The sequence below is a fragment of the Nyctereutes procyonoides genome, unplaced genomic scaffold, assembly GCF_905146905.1.
Source record: "Nyctereutes procyonoides isolate TBG_1078 unplaced genomic scaffold, NYPRO_anot_genome, whole genome shotgun sequence".
Classification (NCBI taxonomy): Eukaryota; Metazoa; Chordata; class Mammalia; order Carnivora; family Canidae; genus Nyctereutes; species Nyctereutes procyonoides.
The window spans coordinates 7053513-7070791 of record NW_026575049.1 but is presented as its reverse complement, the minus strand read 5'-3'; the positions used below and the strand labels follow the sequence as shown (position 1 = coordinate 7070791).

General features: G+C 39.4%; 1 long non-coding RNA gene and 1 other non-coding gene across 3 annotated transcripts in view; both read right to left on the bottom strand.

Annotated features, from left to right (window-relative positions):
- Positions 1–17279, bottom strand: part of LOC129511606 (uncharacterized) — a 39026-nt gene that overhangs the window by 16414 nt on the left and 5333 nt on the right. For both annotated transcript variants that reach the window (XR_008664868.1, XR_008664869.1), the window contains exon 2: positions 3630–3780. This is a non-coding gene — a long non-coding RNA (uncharacterized LOC129511606). The remainder of the gene's footprint in view (positions 1–3629; positions 3781–17279) is intronic.
- Positions 15267–15390, bottom strand: LOC129512233 (small nucleolar RNA SNORA42/SNORA80 family). Its single transcript, XR_008664976.1, has one exon. It is a non-coding gene; the product is annotated as a small nucleolar RNA SNORA42/SNORA80 family (small nucleolar RNA).

The window sequence follows — 17279 nt, the reverse complement described above, 5'->3', positions numbered from 1 at the left end:
ATGGTGGCATTGGCAGTGACTGAGGATATGGTGATCTGTTTGGTCAGTGAGGAAGGCAGTGGAGGACGGAGGAGATTGTAGATCAAGTGACACAGGGCCACTGTGGGTTTCTGTGGGATATCCTGCAAGAACCGCCATTGTGTATTACATTGTTTCTACAGGGAAATTATTCTGTCTGCTGTACAGCTGACCTACAAGCCAATGTGAAAGGGACACATTTATAAAGGTAGTATTTTACTTCTGTTAGCAACTATAACCACCAGAGGGCATAATAGGGTTAGGAAGACAAAGAAAGAAAAAAAAAAAAAAAGAAAGAAAAGCAAAACTTTGCACTTAGCAGGAGAATTGACTCAAACTTTTAAAATTCCCGTGGACCTTCAAAATTAAATTTTTTTTGTTGTCACACTTCTTTAATATGTACTAACGTAAACCTAGCTGTAAGAAAACTTCTTATGCTTATTAACGCAAATTTATGATTGAAAATTTTATAAAATTAAATACAAATTACTATCATTAATGTAACATATGCTGTTTTGCTGAACCTCCATCTCCTCTTGCAAAATGCATACGGTAAAATGTACAACATAGCCTCTTGAGTTCTGTATCCTTTTTTTTTTTTTTTGAGATTTTATTTATTTATTGATGAGAGACACAGAGGGAGGTAGAGACATAGGAAGAGAGAGAAGCAGGCTCCATGCAGGGAGCCTGATGTGGGACTCAATCCCAGGACCCCGGGAACACAACCTGAGCCAAAGGCAGACGCTCAACCAACTGAGCCCCCCAGGTACCCCAAGTTCAGTATCCTATCATGTTTCACTCTTCTCTTTCAGAATTACTACAGGTCATTCTTTACAGGCCATGCTATCCTTTACTTGGCTTGGCTTGAACATTTCCCTACCTGTAAGTGAAGCCTGCTTCTGTTCTCTTTTTTGGCCAGGGACAATGAGAGTTTTTCCACTTAGGGGACAAACAATGGATCAGTATAAACAATGCAAACACAGGCATCTCACTAAAATGAAAACAAAATGTTAAATTCTCTAAGAAACCCTAAAGACTTTCCAGTGGAAAATTAGTCTCCAATGTGAAAGGGTCTCCTGTAGAGGTTAAGCAACTGTTTCAAGTATAGTGACTTAACATCATGGTTTCCCTGGGTGATTTATGCCTTTTTCTTCCCAGTACCCCCTATTTCATTTATAAAAGTGTCCTGGTTATAAGCTAGTCCTGGCAAGGAGTTTTAAAATCAGCAAAGACCTGTGCCTTCGTAGGAATTAGGAAACAAAGATGTTAAAGCCATATATAGAAGCTTCAAAGGTTTCCCCCAGAGGCTCATCTAGTCCAGTATTGGGGGTTAAACCAAACTTCAGACATATTTTATCTCCTTTTATGACTCAGAGGCCTTAGGGGTCCCCACTGCTCCCCACTCTTCCAAAATACCACCTCAAAAAGCAGGCAATAAGAAAGGGAATAAAGTGAAAGATTTTATCACAATTAGGTTCCTCTGATATCTGAGAGCATATAAGGTCATTTGAGGGTAGAAGGAGCGAAACTTCTGAAAGAGTCACTTTTGCTCAGAAACGTTGGAGGATAGGACAGGAGTTTTGAAACTCTATGACATAATTTGGCTAACATCGTGCATTGGGTTTTACAAAGTGATTCCTCATTGCCAAGTCTCAAGACTAAATTCAGTTGCCAATGTGACTTCAGATGGTTTAGTGTTAACAATAATGAAAAGATGCCACAAAATAGTGAATTTTAAGGAGACCAAGAAATATTTCTCTAAAACATAAAGTATGCTGAGCCTAAGAGACAGTGTGTGTGTAGTGGACCAGATCCAAGAACTAAAGTGATCCACAAACTGAAATTTGTTGAGATTGGTCTGTTGAAGTGATGCTGATGAGAACATCCTGGCAAGCTGGAGTCCTCATTCCTTCAGAACGGGACTATCACTAGCATTATTTCATACTTCATCAAGCCCCAACTGGGGCAACGTCTCATAATGGACAGGAAAAGGAGAGGGGGAAAAAGCACCATCTGTCCCTAGCACATGTGCCAGGGACAATCAATGTGGGCAAAATCTCGAGTGGTCTGTGAAAGGTTTAGGAGGTTCCACATAATTTTCAAGGATCTCATCCCAGAGAGAAATCAATTCAATTCAATAAGCATCTTTTCTGAGTTAGTTTGGTACAATAATAAATAAAATTGGGTCCCTGTTCTAACAAGCTAACTTTTCTAAGCTAAATGGTTTGAGTACAATCTTCAAAATTTTTGCTATATCATCTGTATTTTTATCTACTAGTTTTCTAACATTATTATTTACTGAATAATTTTCTACTATATCTACCTGCTTTAGCCATGTCCTGAAGGACATTTGGGAAACCATGCAGTTGATGTTCTAGATATAGATTTTTAAATTCTTGTGTGTACATATATTTCTAATGTACACTTTTAAATATACAGTTTTTAAATTTTTATGTCTTTTTCTTAGAATACCTAAAATAACCTTTGCGCCCCACTATGAGAACGCCAATAGTAAGGAATACTCAAAATATTTCACAAGGGCAGAATAGGTCAGGTGACAGGGACACAAAAAAATTGTTATAGGAAATCATAGGAAGAAGAACTTAATTTTGATGAGGTGCATCAAAGAGGCCTATTTAGAAGATTTTGCATTTGAGGAGGTTTTAAAGATATCTAACTCTGTAATAATTTTTAACAGTACAGAACATGGAAAATGGTAAGATCTGACAAAGCTCGGTGGTTGATGAGTGCAGATACTCCTATATTATTCTCTTTACTTCTCTGTAGGCTTGAAACATCTCACAATAACAGTAATAAAGTGTATCTAGAATTTGGAGAAGAGAAAAGCATTCCACATAGAAGAGAAAGTATAAATGAAAGCACAGAATTCCGGGGGCACCTGGGTGGCTCAGCTGGATAAGAGTCAGACTTTTGGTCTCAGTTCAGGTCTTGATCTCAGGGTCATGAGTTCAAGCCCCATGTTGGTCTACACTGGGCATGGAGAGGGAGGAAGGGAGGAAGGAAGGAACAGAGGGAGGGAGGAAGGGAGCGAGGGAGGAATCCTGAAATTCGGGCTGGGTGATCTAGTTCTATCAAAGCTGAGTGTTGGGATACTCAAGTGGCTCAGTTGGTTGAGCCTCCGACTCTCGGTTTTGGCTCAGGTCATGATCTTGGGGTCATGAGGAGACCGGAGTTGGGCTCCTAGCTTGGCAGGCAGTCTGCTTGTCTTCTCCCCCTGCCCCTTCCCTGGTCATGCATACTTGTGCTTTCTCTCTCAAATAAATAAATAAATCTTAAAAAAAAGAAAAAGAAAGAAAGAAAGAAAAGAAAGGAGAAAGAAAGAAAGAGAGAGAGAGAGAGAGAGAGAGAGAGAGAGAAAGAAAGAAAGAAAGAAAGAAAGAAAGAAAGAAAGAAAGAAAGAGTGAGTGCTATAAGATGCTGTCATATCATGGTCCTAAGAGAGTTTGTGGGTGTGGGAGACTCTCAGACGATTCTGATAAACAGTATAATATCAGAGCAGCAGATCAGGAATAGAATTCTGGGAGAAATTTGTAAGATGGGGAGAGCCCAGATTTTGAAAGATCTTATAATAATGATTCAGGGGACAATACCTGATTTGTTTCCTCTCATTTTGCCAGCTTGCATTCTATTTTTACTAAGGAAAAAAAAATCCAGGGCTCCTGGCTGATTCAATCAGTAGAGCATGTGACTCTTGATCTCAGGTTGTGAGCTTCTGAACCCAATACTGGGTGGGGAGCCTACCTGAAAGAGAGAGAGAGAAAATTCATTCCCACTGGGCATATTTCCTCCTTCCTACCCCAGAGCCTCTGGTCTCATCCAACTATACTGAAGACCAGGGGTTGGTAAACTCTCCCTGTAAATGGTCAGATAGTAAATATTTTAGGCTTTGCAGGCCGTACAGCCACTGTTGTAATGACTTAATTCCATTGTAGTGAGAAAAGCAGCCATAGACAATACATAATGAGATATGGACAACACAATTTTATTGATAGAGACTGAAATTTAAATTTTAGATTATTTATAGATACTGTAATTTAAATTTCAGATAATTTTCAGGTATTATGAAATATTTTTCTCAACATTTAAAATCCATTTTTAGTTTTTAGACTATATAAAAAATTGGCATCAGATTAGAGAAATGCAAAACAAAACCACAATGAGATACCTTTTCTCACCCCCTAGATGACTTTATAAAAAAGGTAACAGCAATTCTTGGCAAAATTGGAACCCTCACACTTTACTGGTGAGAATACAAAATGTCACAGTAGCTGTGGAAAACAGCCTGGCAGTTCCTTAAGAGGTTAAACATAGAGTTATCCTATGATCCAGCAATTCCACCCCTAGCTGTATACACAAGGGAAATGAAAACATATATTCACACAAAATATCATAACAAACGTTTATGGTAGCATTACTCATAACCAAAATGTGAAAACGGCCATATAATGAATTATTTGGCAATAAAAAGAAACGAGGTATCAATGTGCTACAACATGGCTAAGTCCTGAAAACATGCTAAGTAAAAGAAATCAGTCGTAGAAGACCACACTTTTCTTTGCACATATTTTTTTAATTTCTGCTTTCATCCATATGCAATTAAAATCTGTAAACAAATTCTTCAATCCATTATAAAGCATATCTTTTCCAATCATTCCTATATCACATGTTGCTACTCGAGTGGCTTGTCCATTGTCTGAAGATGATTGTTCCTCATTACATCACTGACCATAGCCTGGGGAAATAGGTCCTGCAAATATGATGCTCAGGCAGTAATAAATGGACATACGGTGGCATATGCTGACACCTCAGCATCAGGAAGGCTGCTGTGATGATAGCCAGCCTCTGGATCCTGGAGTTGGAAGGCCTTTGAACAAACACTTGGTTCAATTCCTTCTTTTTCAGTGAGGAAGCCCAGGGAGAGGAACTGACCTCACACATGGTATGATTTCATTTACAAGAAATGTCAGAATGGGCAAATCTATACGGAAAAAACTAGATTAGTGATTAATTACATTTGGAGGAGTGATTGCTCATGGGTGTTAGATTTTCTGGTGTGATAAAAATGTCACAAAATTAACTGGTGATGGTAGCACAACTCAGTAAATAGACTAAAAACTAATGAAATGTATACTTTAAAAGGGGGAATTGTATGATATGTGACTGATATCTCAATAAAGCTGTTAAAGAATAAATAGTAACAGGCTACAGGCTAGTTGGTCCTTGCCAGCCTCTACTGTAGATACCAGATAAACTGGTTCCTCTCAGAAGTTTACTAGTGGATTCAGCTATGTAAACTTGGAAAATTCAATTGAAAAGAGCTGGAAGAGGACTGTGGTCAGATGGGCCTTTGTTGTTGGGACTTGCTGGTGAGGAGGTCTAGATGTCATACAGATGTGTGATGTAAGCAACGATAAACTCCCGTTGACCTGGTGGTTTGTAATTAAAGCCAGGAACTCAGCCCATATGCTCAGATACACCCAGATCCATGTTTCCAGTAGTGGGTTCCTGCATGGACACCAGGCTGTGAAGATCTTCATCAGTCCCAGCCAAGTTCCCTAGGGAAGCAATCATTTTGTCTCTCTTCTTTTAGACCAGCTGGCTAGTTAGCTGAAATTCCTCAATCTAAATTTTTCTTCTTACTTAAAAGAATTTTTTTTTTTTTTAAATAAGAGGGGAACTTGGCTGGCTCAGTCGGTGGAGCATGTGACTTTTGATGGTGGGGTTGTGAGTACAAGCCCCACGTTGGGTGCAGAGATTACTTAAAAATAACATCTTTAAAAAAATTTAAAAATATATAAAATGAAACAAAAACTGGGGAAAGCTTGATTGGAGGAGCACTTATTGTAGGAATGACGCTTTTAAGAGCCTAGGAAAGTTGTAATCCAGGAAAGTACCTATGCACTGGTCAGAATAAAGACTGTCCCAAATTTTGTGAAGGACAATCTTCTACACTTCTTTGTATCTTTTGTCTTAAATTCTTAGAATCTCCCAAATCTTCTTCAGGAAGGCTAAAAATTTTAGGAAATAAAGCACATAGCAGAGTTTCTGCTTTCAAGAGGGAAGTATCTCAAATGACTTCCAGACTCAATTTTGGGATAATCTGTGCTCCATTTCCTCTCTCTTTATGCCTTGCAGGTGGTGATAGATAATTTAAAAAAAGAATTGGAAGAGAATCTTTGGTTTTATCATTATGTGTCAAGAAGAGGTCATCTGTAGAAAGAAGCATTTAATATTATGCAGAAAGCACAGCCCCAAGAGTCTTTATGAAGACCTTTGTCTCATACCCAAATGGATGAATAAATGGAACTGACACCTTTCAATAATGTAGACAAGGAAGGAAGGAATGATCAGTGAAGAATTTAATGGTGTATACATACTTAAGGAAAAATACTCAGAAGATTAGGAAATTTAATGATGCTAATGATGTCACTAAAAGAACCAAACAAGGTCCATGATCATTTAAAACACAAAAGCTTCAAATCAAATGCTTCAATCTCCTAAGAATTAACTAGAAAGGATATGTTGACAAAGATACATTTCCTTTTTTTTTTTTTTAAGATTTTATTTACTTATTCATGAGAGACACAGAGTAAGGCAGAGAGAGAGGCAGAGACAGGAGGAGCAGGCTCCATGCAAGGAGCCCGATATTAGACTCGATCCCGGGACTCCAGGATCACGCCCTGAGCTGCAGGCAGATGCTCAACCACTGAGCCACCCAGCGTCCCGACAAAGATACATTTTCAATCTAGTTCTGGAGCTCAAATAATGTTAATATATGAGAATGACATTTTTATTTTATTCAGAAAAATGATAAAAAATGTTTGCTGGAGTTCATAGTACAGCATTAGTAAAACTGATTAAATTATTTCAGCAATTTGTTCTTGAGTATCAACTATGTGCTAATCACTGTAAAGAATAAGACCCAGTGCCCATCTTCAAGAAGCTTACTATATAGCAAGAGGAATCAGTTCACCACAGAAATAAATACAACAAAAGGTGGTTGATAATAAATGACCAGGAGATTCAAAGATTTGTGAATTACAGGGAGAAAAGGCTTTTCTCTTTTTGAAGTAATTGGTAAAATTTTCATGAAGTGGCATTTGAGATGAGAAACAGCAACATTTTCATAGTCTAGGATATGAGAGAAGAGCATTCTAGGCAGTAGTACGGCAACCACAAACGTACAGAAGTGGGAAAGCAGGAGAGGTTTCTGGAAAATGGAACAGCTGTTTTACCAGAGTGTAAACTACTATATATATATATATATACACACATTATATACACACTATATACATATATATATGAAATATAATTGGAAAAGCAGGTAGGAGTCACACTATGAAGAGGTTTTCATTCATTCACTCATTCATTCATTCATTCAACTTTCACTGAGCACCTGTGCCTAGCACTGCGCTAAACACACTGGCAAAAAAATCGAGAGGAGACTTAAATGCTATAACTACATCAGTTGTGTATTCGTTGACTTTCAAACTAGGGCCCTAACCATTCCTTTAATAAAATGAAGTCCCATTATTTGTCTGCTCCCCAAATTTCATACGGAGTTAGTCCAGTTTATCAACAGTGGTGATCTGAATCTATGTAAATAAACAGAAACGCCTTTTTCCGTCTCACAGGGGTTCAAGAGTAATGTGAGGAAAAATGAAACACATTTGCAACCAATTATACTTTCAAGTTACACTCTAGTTTCAAGGACTGAGGTAAAATTCCTTAGCAGTTTTAGAAGGATTTAACCTGTTTCTCTCTGGGAATAGTGAAAAGCTGCAGCTGTTCCAGAGGAGGCTGGTCCTGCTCAGTCTGTCCCAGAGAGGGCAATGGCATTATGGTTACCACGCCTCTGTGGCTGACCCACCAAACTCGTCAAATGTGGGCTTTATCAACAGAAAGCTACTGCTAAAGAATTCCAGAGACAAATTCTTGCAGCTGATTTCTGTCTTGAACATGATTAGAATATCAATCAGTAAACTGAAGGCGGCACACTTTGAAGATCTGTTGAAACTGTAGGAACTCAGATTTTATTTTTTAAAATGATTTTATTTATTTGAAAGAGAGTGAGAGAGAGAAATCTTGAGTGGGAGAAGGGCAGAAGGAGCAGCAGACCACCGCCTCCACCAGCAGGGATCCCGATGCAGGGATTGATCCCCTGGGATCATGACCTGAGCTGAGGGCAGATGCTTAACCAACTGAGCCCCCAGGTGTCCCAGAACTCATATTTTAAAGTAGCAAACATGGGTTTGCTATTAAAATAAAGAGGGTGTGTCTATAGTTACAAATTTTTAAAAGAAAACGTGAAATAAAAAAACATTAAGAGTAAAAATGGAACTGAAATGGAGAGCAATTATACAGATGACAATTGAAATGTAGGAATGTATTAGAGAAAAGGCTATAGTAAAAGATTATCATTAATTCAAGGGACCATAATGAGGAGACTTCCCAGGCTGCATGTGAATTGGCTATAAGGTGAGGTTAGGGGCTTAAAAGCCTTCTTGGTTTGAAGCCAGAATCGGTGGAGCTCCTTGTCCTCAGGGTAGTCACCCAGGTCTAATATTAAACACTGCAGGAACTGCTGCCAAAGTTGTGTTTGTACCAGGAAACAGTGCTGCATGCAAGTCCTACACGAAGCTCCCAGACTTGAATGCCCTCAACGCTTCTACCCACACTCCCATGTTAGCCTTCCAATACTACAGTATCTGAGAATACCTAATCACCGTCCTTTCATCCTCTCCACCTGAAATCTATGTTGGGCCAGCGAAATCAAGAGAATGGCCTAATTTTGATCCCCCAGACAAATGCAGGAGCCATTGTAAAATCAAATTTCTGCCAGTCGACACTCTCTATAGATTGGAAAGGAAGACATAGGAGAGACACTCATTTAATTCAGCCAATCAGTGTATATGTTTGAGTGCCTAATATATTCCTAGCATTGTACTTGATGCTATTAGGGAGAGAAGTGTCAGAGGCTAATAGTCAGGAATACAGGACCAGCACAATTAAATAAGAAGGTACAAGGCAGAACACGATTAGCAGTTCTCTCTCCCCTTTTTATGTACTTTGCTAAGAAGGCGCCCTTGTCGAACTGTCTTGCTACCATGGTGACAGTTACTAAGAAATGCACAGATCCACTTATGAATGGGTTACAAAGTTCTATTTGTTGTTATTATTGTTTTAAAAATGGAGTTTCTCCAGTCAGATGAATGGTTCTTAACGGTGGTCTCCAATTTTCTCTATGGATTCTCTATATTCAGGTCTTTCAAGTCTATAGTCATTTCTTGAAGAAAACTGAACCGAAAGCAAGTGGACCCATCTGTGCTGACCCTGCACAGTTCAAGAGTTTTCCCCTGCTTTGGATCAGGCTTTAAGCTTTCATGCATTGTTTGGAATGACCTCAAGTGTCCCAGGCTTCTAAGTTCATCCAATCTTTTCATCTATAGGTATATTCCCCAAGGAATATATTCCTTTTGATCACGTCTTACTGGTCGTTCCTGTCTTCTCTGTGTCCCATTTCATCCTACCTGTGACCACTGCCCCCTCCTCATTTATTCTCCAAGCACCATTATATACAAGTGGTTGTTTATGACAGACTTTTCAAGAAAGCCTGTGAATAACAGAGGACATAATACAGCATAGGACAGGAAACAGAATTATCTAAAAGTTGTTTGGCCGTTTTCAACAAAGGGAATTTCTCATTGTGGTTTTCTTCTCAGGGCCTGCTTGCTGCCATTTTGTTCAGACTTCCTTCTTCATCTCTTTCCTTCAGGAGCTCTTCAGGTCCAATCTCTGAAATTCTATTATTCGAAGCAGTGTAATTCTCATTGTCGAACCTCCTCCCATATGAACTGACCACCTCCCAAAAGGCCAACATTTTCTTTTTTTGCTTCTCAAACAAAAGCTCCATTTGCCGAAGAGGTGAATTTTGCCATTCCCCTAAAATGTAAAATAGCAGCTAAAAATAACTATTCTAAAAGTTATTTACTATCGGGGCACCTGGGTGGCTCAGTAGTTGAGCATGTGCCTTTGGCTCAGGTCATAGGAGTAGACGCTTAGGCAGTGACCACAACTTTGCTTTAAAGGTAAGAATCTTATCTCTGACCACAGAAAAGTTTCCAAAAGTGCTGAGTACGGCTATCTCTCTCTCTCTCTCTTTTTTTTTTTTTTGAATACGGCTATCTCTGAGGCAGCCCTAAGTTACATTCGAATGTCACCTCCAAAGGAAGGTAACATCCAACAATAAGTACAGCTTCTTGTGAAGATGGATATTTCCCCTTGGACAGATTTCAATTAACATTATCTCCATATACACTTCCATGAGGCTGTTATGTTCTAGGCTGAGCACTGGACTAAGTACCGGGAAGATGTGAGAAAACAATAAAACAAAATCAAGATGCTACAGAAACTTCAGAATTCAGGGTAAGAAAAGTTTTACTACACAGAATAATTATGGAATGAAAAACAAAGTAGAATTGGTTCAGAGTTCTGGAATTTTAGAACTAGAAGTATTTTTAAAATCATTCACTGATTTGCAGAAATGAAAACTGGAGCTCAGAAGCGTTAGTAGTTTGCCTGAAGTCACACAGTGAATCAGTGGGAGAGCCCACAGACATGGAGAGGTTTGTCTACCTTACCACAGGTAACAATTATTAAGCATCAATTCTATGCAAGGAAATATATTGTTTAAGACAACACATGTAAAATGCCTCGCACAGAGGTGCCTGGGTGGCTCAGTCGGTTGAGTGTCCAAATCCTGATTTCAGCTCAGGTCATGATCTCCAGGTTGTGGTACTGAGCCTTGTGTTGAGTTCCAAGCTCAGTGGGATGTCTGCTTGAGATTCTTTCCCTTTGCTCCTCCCTTGACTCACACTTGCTCGCTCTAAAAATAAATAAATAAAAATTTAAACTGCCTGGCACAATGCCTAGAACCATCAGCTGTCACTGTTATCACAACCATCATCACCACCATCATCATCATCATGGCTAAGAGTACAGACTTTCATATTTGCCAGACCCTGAGGGGAGTCCCAGCTCTGCCACTTGGTCTAACTGTAGATAACCTACTTACCTTGCCTAAGCCTCAGTTTCTTCCTCTATAAAATGGGAATAAAAATAGTGTCTCCCAAATAGGACAGTTGTGAGGATTATACATACACTCACTTGAGTGTATATACTTAAATACGTATGATGAAACTGTAAAAAGCATTAGCGGTTCCATGTATTTACCAATCTATATAAGTATAGAGTCAAATAAGAATACACATGGGACACTTGGGTGGCTCAGTGGTTGAGCATCTGCCTTTGGCTCAGGGTGTGATCCCAGGGTCCTGGGATGGAGTCCCGCATCTGGCTCCCTGCATGGAGCCTGCTTCTCCTTCTGCCTATGTCTCTGCCTCTCTCTCCATGTCTCTCATGAATAAATAAATAAAATCTTTAAAAAAAATAAGAATACACACAAATACAGCATTGGTGGAATTTCTCTTTGCTTAGCCTAAATGAAAGCCAGAAAGTTAACGTTTACTGAGCTTTTACTATATACAGATACTAGCACACAAGAATATGGAACAATAAAAACAGAAGAGATACTATTTGAGGTGTTACAGTATAGTAACCATCACTCTCAACAAATACACACCAATTACACAATAACGAATAAGACTGAGTTTGGACTTTCAAGGAGCTTGCAATCTACTGGAGAAAGAAACCAGGATCTTATGGTATGGAGCGGTACACACATGGCAGAGCTAGAGCTTAGAGCTATGGGAGCTCACAAAAGGGCATCCTATCTAGTGCTAGTGGAGGGAACGAAGGGAGTGTCAGAGAAGGTTCCTCAATAATAGAATAAGGAGTTGGCCAAGGATAAGAAGTGTTGGAAAGAGCCTACAGCTACAAACCAGCTGGGGTGGGTGCTCTGAACTGGCTCTCAGCATCCACTCCAGACCTCTAGTGTGTTTTCTTTTTATAGAGAAATTTATTTATTTATTTATTCAAGGACACACACACACAAAGGCAGAGGCACAGGCAGAGGGAGAAGCAGGCTCCATGCAGGGAGCCAGATGTTGGACTCGATCCCGGGTCTCCAAGATCACACCCTGGGCTGAAGGCAGTGCTAAACCGCTGAGACACTGGGGCTGCCCTCTAGTGTGTTTTCTGACCCTGCAGGGGCTAAAGAAGGAAAAACTACATTTCCCCACCTCTCTGCAGCTAGAGTTCTGCTTTTGCCAATTAGAAGCACTTGAAAGGTGAATGCAAAGCTGGAGTCACCTATTTTATTTCTGATGCAAACTCACTGTAGACCCATCCGGCTTTTCTGCAGCATTATTTCAGTGTCTAGGTACTAACTTCATGGATGTTGAGAGGTAGTCACAGTGGTGGCAGTGCTTTCTAGTCCTTGGCTCACAGCTACAGTGGCATGTCTTTGAATTCCGCAGTACCAATGGAGTCCACTGATGGGCACCTTTCTGATTATTGCAGAGGTAGCAGCTCCTCCAGTAGGCCGCAACAGCAGTCCTAGGAATCATTTCTGGAGATGCCCTGAAGGACCCAATAACCCTTTCCAATGATTTGCTCAGCTCCTCATTCCCTGTATTAAATCCCCCTTTGCTTAAAATGATGTGAGTGGTTCCTACTTCTTGCACCTAACACAGCAACAAAATATAAAAATGCAAAATGGGCCATGAATAATATAATTTATGGGGGTTAGTAATGTCTTCTGTAATGGACCAAGACAGTATTTTAAGCATAGTGGGTCACTAACGATCTTCACCTCTCCTTCCTCCCCCCTCCTCAGTGCTAAATATATTCATTGCTATGCAGCAATCTTCGGAACATTTTCATTTTGAAAAACTGAAACTCTACACTTCTTAAATAGTAATTCCCCATTCCCTCTCCACTTCCCCTCCTCTCCTGGCCCCTGGCAACCTGTTTGTAAATTTGACTACTCTAGACACCTCACGTAAGTGGAATCATATGGTGGCTTTTTTTTTTTTTTTTTTGTGATTTTGCTAGCTCATTTCACCTAGCATAATGTCCTCAAAATCCATGTTGTAGCATGTGACAGGATTTCCTTCCTTCCTTTGTAAAGCGGAATAATATCCCATTGTATGGATATGACACGTTTTGTTTATCCATTCCTCTGTTTATGAACATTTGGGTTGCTCCCCCCTCCTGGCTATTATGAATAGTGCTGTTACAAACATGGGCATATAAGTATCTCTTCAAGATCTTGTTTTCAATTCTTTTGGATATACACTCAGGAATGGGATTGCTGGGTCATACGGTAATGCTAATTTTTAACTTTTTTAGGAACCACACTGTTTTCCAAAACAGCTGTTCCTACCAATGGTGCAAAAGGGTTCCAATTTGTCCACATCCTTGTTAACACTTGTTATTTTCTGGTTCTTTTGATAGTAGCTATCCTAATGAGTATGAGGTGACCTTTCACTGTGGTTTTGATTTGTACTTCCCTAATGATTAGTGACATCATTTCATATGAGCATCATTTCATATGCTTGTTGGCAATTTGTATATCTTCTTTGTCCATTTTGAAATTGGGATATAAAGGGCACCAGGCTAGCTCAGTTGGTAAAGTATGTGACTCGAGGGATCCCTGGGTGGCGCAGGGGTTTGGCGCCTGCCTTTGGCCCAGGGCGCGATCCTGGAGACCCGGGATCGAATCCCACGTCGGGCTCCCGGTGTATGGAGCCTGCTTCTCCCTCTGTCTGTGTCTCTGCCTCTCTCTCTCTCTCTCTCTCTCTGTGTGACTATCATAAATAATAAATAAAACTTAAAAAAAATATTTATAAAAAAAAAAAAAGTATGTGACTCGATCTCAAAGGTCATGAATTCAAGCCCCACGTTGGGTGTGGAACAATACCTAAAATTTAAAAAAAAAATAAAAAAGAAAAAAATAAAATTGAGATATATATTTTCTGTTGCTGTGCTGTAGGACTTTTTAATATAATGTTGATATTATACCCTTATCAGATATATGACTTCCTTAAGATTTTTTTTTTTTTTCACTCTGTTGCTTACGCCAGTTCAGTTTTAGTCTGCACATGAAGGGCAGTATAGTCTGGAGCAACTTGCAAGCAGTCTGGGCGGACTTGAAGCTATCTTCCACCCCAAAAGACACTACTGGAAATGAGCCAGAACATCTTTAACTTGCAACACTTCAGGTCCTAGATACACTGATTCACTACAATGTCAAAAAGCATCCTCATGCCTTTACTTTGAACCAGAATGAGCCAAGCTAAGGTTTCTGGGGCTGCAGAATGAGAAACAGCCTCAAGACTGCATGAGTAAGTGGGAGTCATGGAAATAGACTCACCAGATTCAGGTTTTGCATTGTCAAGTGCCTGCCACTAGAAAGCTGAAATCAAACACAATCTCAGTATCTATTTTGCATTTAACAGTGCTCTTTTTACTCCAAATGATAGTTCAGTTCAGCTTCTTTGATTCTCCAGGCTTATTCTGAGAAGATAAAATATCCTAATTCTAGAGATATTAATGATTTCCAAATATATGGAGTTAATTTATGACAGCCTAAAATGTACCCCAGTTCACACAATACTTGCTCCAAAAAACCTTGCTGATTCTGTATTAATGGACGTGAACACCATGGCAGAGTGCATTTGCTGAAATATCCTATTTGAAGAGATAAGTTTCTGATGTATAAAAAGTCTATTTTCTCTTCCAACTACTGTTGTGTTTTGGAAACATTTAGGAAGCCTAATGTATGTTATTTTTCTGGTCCCCACAAGGAAAAAAAGTGGGAAGGTTAAGAACGGAGCCGCATATAGTCAAGAAGAAGAAATGTTGTAAATGCAGGGTCGTAATTCTCTTCCTCCCTGATTTTTATGTTGTTTTTGTTCAAGTATTTACCCACAATGTTCATTACTGCATTACCTCTAATCATGCATGTCAGGAACAATGACATTTATAAATGATTTTAGCTGTAAATAACAGAAAATCCAAATACAAGGAGGTTAAAAAAAGTTATTTCTCATCATAACAAGAAATCCAGAGATAGGTCATTGCTGGCTTTGGTGTTTAAATGTTGAATTTTCTCAAGGTCAAAGGCCCTGAATTTTCTTGATTTTTCCTTCTGGATGCAAGATGGCTACTACAGCTCTAGACATCTCACTGCTCACAAAGCAGAAAGGATAGGCAAGAAAATGTTACCAGTTTTGGCTGTCCTACCTTATTTATTTATTTTTTTCCACTGTGCGACCCGCTTCAGTGCCTGCAGCCTATGGCACAGAGGCTGGGGAATGGTTCGGGGCCATGGTTTCCTCTGGCATGGGACACTATGAGAGGCCCAGGGGGACGAGCCTGTGTCCCACCTTATTTGGAAGGTGGCAATACAGTATGTCTCCTTTCCTGCAACATCCCCCTCAACCTCAGTAATCTTCAGCTTATTTCCTTTCCTGATGGTTGGGATGCTACAAGTCCTAGGTCTAAGTAAGATGAGGAAGACAAAATATATAGGAATATTTGGTTTCCCTAACCTATAGCAGGCAAGCAGGAGGAAAATTGGAAATGGGTGTTGGCCTGCTGAGTTCTAGGGTCTGCCACAGTGAAAATCAGGAAACAACAAAATGTCTGAGAATAACGGAGTATGATATGCCATATGAATTCCAAGTGGCTGTTAAAAAAAATTGTGGTACACAGGGGCACCTGGCAGGCTCAGTTGGAAGAGCTTGTGATTCCTGATCTTGGGGTCCTGTTCGAGCCCCATGTTGTATTGGATCTAAATAAAACTCAAAAAAAATGGTGGGGTATCCCTGGGTGGTGCAGCGGTTTAGCGCCTGCCTTTGGCCCAGGGCGCGATCCTGGAGACCCAGGATCGAATCCCACGTTGGGCTCCCGGTGCATGGAGCCTGCTTCTCCCTCTGCCTGTGTCTCTGCCTCTCTCTCTCTCTCTGTGTGCCTATCATAAAAAAAAAAAAAATGGTGGTACAGAAGAATACTTAGGTGCATGCAAAGTTATTCATAAAATGTTATCAACCAAAAAATTAACATGTAAAACAATAGATAAGAAAACATCAAATTTGTTGAGGTAAAAAAGTTTGGAAAGATTTTTAAAATTCAGACATATGCAAAAAATTAAAAAACTGGAACTCATATTCTGACAATGTTGACTTAGGCTGGGTTTTCTAGGAAACAGACTGCGAGGCAGTGATTTGCATGCAGGTGGTTTACTCAACAGTGTTCTCAGGAACAGCACCTATGAGGGAGGCAGGATTAGGCAGGGGAAGGTAAACTGCAGGGCACTTGCCACAGAGGCTTTAACTGGTCCTATGGGGATTTCTAAAGTTGAATGTCCCAGATTGTTACGATTGATGAACTGTGCCTTGTATCTCCACAACTACCATTGGATTTGAGCTGCCCCAAGGGAGTGAATATAACCTAGCATGAGGCAGTTTCCTTCACAGAAGGCAGTTTTGGAGAGAAATCCAACTGTGAGTCATCAGCAGCCAACACTCCTGGAAGCTGTATCTTGGAATCTGGGCAGCACACTACAGTATCCACTAGAAATGTCAACAACAATTATCTTTGGGTTTGGGGATTAAGGTTGGTTTTCTCTCTCTTTTTTATATTTTCCAGATTTTCTACAACTAACACAGAATTGTCTTAAGGATTAAATGAGTTAATTCACATGAAACACTTAGCACAATTCTTGAAACATATTAAATATTCAATAAATTTATAATTTATTTAGAAACACACATAAAACATTAGAAAGAGAAAGCATAAATATGAATATTGTCAAGAAGAAAATATGAAATAGGATTAAAATAATAATAGACCTTGCCACTCATTTTGGCTTATTTTGTTTTATCCATGAGATTCTTATGATATTGCTTCTTTCCAGCATTGTCTCATTGAACTTTTTATAATGATGAAAACTTTGGTATAGTGCCATCCAGTATGGTAGCCACTAGCCATGGGTGGCTACTGAGCAATTGAAATGTGGCTAATGCAAATGAAGAAGCAAATTCCAAATTTTATTTGGTTTCAATTCATTTAAACGTAAATAGCCACATATCGCTAGTGGTTACCAAATACTGGACAATGCACCTCTATGCCAATACTAATACTAATCAATGGTTAATTAGAGAACAGATCTAAAATATTCTTTCTTTCTTTAAGCTTAGTTTCTCAACTCATCATCCTGTATAATCTCCTAATCTTGATTTTCAAAATCATATATTTAGATGTGTAGAAAGACA